The following is a 4,555-nucleotide window of genomic DNA, read 5'->3' as shown; positions in this document are numbered from 1 at the left end:
TGTACTGGCGTGAAGACAACCAATCTTTCGGCCTCTGGTTAGTGAACAGAACTTATTTACAATTTGATGGCTTATATATGCCGTCCTACACAAAGACAGTTTCATTAGGGCGCACAAGGAATTCCTAGACTAAACATAAACTAAAGTTCTTAGACTAAACATAAGATAAAAGGTCTTAGACTAAACATAAGATAAGACTAAGTAAAAATATAATACAAGAAAATTAATGAAAGTTACTTCGGAATCTTCGGATCATAACATTATGAATCGAACTTACGAGTTCTCAATCGTAACTAACTTAAAACTCATGCAAACAATACTCCTATTGTATACCACACATTAAGACTTTATCTTATTCACAATAATAAAAGTATTGGATAGCCCTGATTATATTTTGTTATTTTGCTGTTGTTATAAGTTATAACGACGCATATTTCAATATTGTTATCAATTTCTTCGCTCCCATTGGTCATTGTCACGTGCGACCGGCACGCGTCAATCACCGGACCCGCCCAATTTCTTTCTTGTCGCATTTCTTTCTTGTATAATATTCGCATCCGCATGAACATTCGCATTGTTTAATGCGGATGCGGGTGCAGATGCAGATGTCCAAATCAATGCGGATGTTCCGCATTTGCGGATGCGGATGCGAATGTTCGCAACATCCCTGCTCTCAACGCACTTGAACATTCAATACACTCGGTACGTGCTCGGTGGACGCTTGTATTCTATTTCAAACCACCACCGGGCGACGCGCCCGAGCTGTAGCAACAACATGGCCGACATGCGCTTTGGGAATTCGAAACGGAAACATCCGAATAACAAACGTGAAGGAAATCCGATATTCGCAAACATTACGGTTTTAAAATGCACACCATTTTTGTAAATCCCACAGTGAAAATCAACTTGATTGATTGTTTATTAACAAATATATTGATGAATTTAAAAAATGACATTTGACAAATGTCAAAAACGCAAAATGTGTTTGTAAGCGCATAACTCAACAACGCCTGAACCAATTTGTCAATAATTTTTTTTAAATGTTCGTTGAAGTCCAAGGATGGTTTTTACGCCGAGAAAAATTCGAATAATTGCCAGGAAAACCCTAAACACAGCCCTTTTCTATAGGATAAAAGTTGGCATTGAGATTCAATCTTAGTTATAGTTAAATAGTTGAATCCGAGATGGCGCGCTGAAGTGCATTATTTGCAATTCTTTATATAATTAATTTCTTTAAAATAAAATAGCGAATCTTATTGATAGAATTGACACATACTATGTCTAGAACAAGAGAGTAAAAACAAATTACATTTTTATTAAACAATACCGGAACAAAGTCTCGGGCAAAAACTAGCTTTTACTAAATAAATAAAAATTTAAATGACAAAAACTTAGTTTACAACGATAAAAGTACGAAATATTGATGTTAAATATGATTTAGCAATAAAAATTCCCTTTGAACTTTGTTGCCAAACTAGATATCATGACATCATGTCTATCAACACAAGATCCGAAGTACTGCAATGACCGAAGCGCTGAAAGGTTTTCAACGTCGGGTTTTAAAAGGCTTTGCGCTCCGCTTCGACACGCGTCGACGTGTTGCCTACCTTGCGCGCACATAACCTCACCTCACACCTACTTTGCTTTTGATCGCAACGCCGAAGCGTGTCCTGATAAATCCCTGCAGCGAGATAGTTGTCTCGTTCGTGCTTTTCGTCGAGCTTTCCGACTAATGATAGTGATGATAGTTGAGTACTTACCAATAACACAAACTTTTCATGTTTAAACTTCAAACTTTAGATTTTAGAATTCATGCGTTAATCTACTTTCAAAACAAATAAGTATTTATAAAACTAAAACTATGTGTAGATTATCATCGCATGCTGGTAGTTAGTATTATCTTTACGTTGTTGGTATATTTTAAGGTTATAACATCTTAATAATTAATTAATTAATCAATTATCCATGTAATTGACGCACGTGGAGAGTTTTAATAACCCAGTTACTAAGGCGCTTTACAACTTTCCTTCTGGTATTTATGCTTGTCACTTCTGTACGACATACTTAATTAATTCCGAGTTTTCGTCTTCTTCACATCAAACTCGAGAGCGAAATGAGAACACCATAAGTCCTCAAAGTAAGTAAAAGTACTTCTCATGAACGTGTTAATCCGATCATCAAATTCCGCCAAGTAATTAAACTCGTGTATTACTGCTGTAAATTAAGTAATTTTATTTTTTGAAACTTGTACATCCTGTATATCTTCCTGTTTTTGGCAAACGCAATAAATCTCTTCTTTTCAGAGAGGCCTGAAACGTATTTAAAGATGTAGTATGTGAGGATTGTGCGGTTGTTGGTCTACGTGCGTTTAAGTAGCTCTCGTCTGGGTCGTAGGTGGCGTTGCGTCGGTGTGTGGTTGGTTGCCTACACGCCCGCCGGTGTTTTCGTTCGTTCGTACGTGACGCGCCCGACTTGAGTAACGCGCGCGACGTGATGAAACTTTCTGCCTTTCGTCTTTCTCGCCTCGCTCTTTGCATTTTCGGTGCGAATGGCGAACGGAGGAACATTTCCGTTTTACCCGCTTTACTGCTTGAGTTTGAGTCTGGCGCTTGGTTTGGTGCTAATAAATTAATATCCATCCATCCGATGGAAATCCATGAATCTATGCATTTGCGCACGTGCCGAACATTGGCGTACGTTCGCCGCGAGTACGTGTTGCACGTCACTTTGACAATCTACATGCGATATTCGACAATTTCCGGGAAACTGATGTATTGTCTATGGTTCTAGAGTTTACCGTGAATAAGAAAATTGGAGAAGAATTTGGACAAATTTGTGGAGCAAAATTCAAATTTTTTATTTTCTAATAAATTATGACTAATTGAAAATGTGAATTATTTTTTTATTTTTATCTATAATAAATGAATCGCAAAATTTGTTGGTAAGCGCATAACTCAACAACGCCTAGACCAATTTGGCCAATTCTTATTTTACAATGTTCCTTAATGTCTAAGGATGGTTTTACGGCGAGAATAATTCGAATAATTGCCAGGAAAAACCTAAAGACAGCCCTTTTCTATAGGATAACAGTTGGCATTGAGATTCAATCATAGTTATAGTTAAATAGTTGATTCCGAGATGGCGCGCTGAAGTGCATTATTAGCAATTCTTTATATAATTAATTTCTTTAAAATAAAATTGCGCATCTTATTGATAGAATTGACTCATACTATGTCTAGGACAAGAGAGTAAAAACAAATTACATTTTATTATACACTACCGGGACGAAGTGGCGACAAAAGCTAGTAATTATCTAATATACTTAATTTACTTCCATTTGACACCACAGTTCTTAAAAATAGTTAATCCAATCAGGCTCTAGACAATTTTCAAGAAAAAATTATATTTTACAAAAAATTAGAATTAAATATCAATTTTGCAAGCAAACCACTTAAAATTGCGCATGCGCATTTAAACCAAACTATAACCAAAACCTAAATCATCTAATAATCTTTAAAATACCATTTAAATAATAAAAATCCATCCACTACTTTTACTGTTATGCTCTTTCAAACATTACAAAACATTTTTATTCCCTACTAAAATTATCATTAGTAAAAGCCTTAATTTTATTCTTAATTTGTCATTCTCTTCAGCTAATGAGTCAATTTGAATAAAAACGCAAATGCGAACAATTTTTAATATTCTCTCCACCAGCGTGACAGTAATAACAATAAGAAACTAATAAATGCGATGGCAGGTAATGATAATGTGGTATAATAACCTCAAACATCAATCCCAACTCAGACCAGCAGTCGGAAAGCGAGCAGAGTTTCTAAGTCTTAGGCTCGATTCTCATTCTCGGTCATTATCATTAGCGTTAGCGACGTGTCGCTTGATTAACGGCACCGACAATTCGTACAAGTAGATTTAAGTACGAGTACCAGCACCAGCACGAGTACAACACAGCGTAATTGTAACTACAAGTAGCTACACGTTGCGAAAATTGCGGATTTCGATTTGCATATAGCACATAGAGGAAATGATTGGTTGAGGTCGGCTGCCATCACACGTCTAATGCGATTTAAATGGTTCAAAATATATAATATACAATGTGTTATTAGACTAAAATTTAAAAATAAACAAAAATAATACAAAAACACATTGTATGTCATTTACTAACTGGCGGTATTGAAGGTGGACTAATTAGACATCGTTTGTAGGTGGCGCCACCTACGCTTGCGTTGAAATGAATCCACGGTGGTGTCAAGACGCAAAGTAAAGTACAAGTATGAATACGAGTACAAGTTACAAGTGCACAAGTACGAGTAGGTCGCAAGGGAATGAACGAGCGCTGAGTTGAACAGCGTGTAATAACTGTTTAAGTCGTCGCGCTGAGGTCGGGTAGCTCTCATTTACCACCATTCGCCATTTGCGCGTAGTGGGAAACGCGAAACGACGCGCGCAAATTGTTTAGTACAGGCGCAATTAACACAAAACAGCCGCGAAGATTAAATCTTTAAAAAATGCAAAATAACTATTTTTACGACTAATA

Source organism: Atheta coriaria, unplaced genomic scaffold, assembly GCF_025399875.1.
Source record: "Atheta coriaria isolate IRGN ID8LTWV9N9 unplaced genomic scaffold, Caltech_Dcor_3.1 hic_scaffold_3_pilon, whole genome shotgun sequence".
NCBI lineage: Eukaryota > Metazoa > Arthropoda > Insecta > Coleoptera > Staphylinidae > Dalotia > Dalotia coriaria.
Note: the sequence above shows the minus strand (reverse complement) of the source record.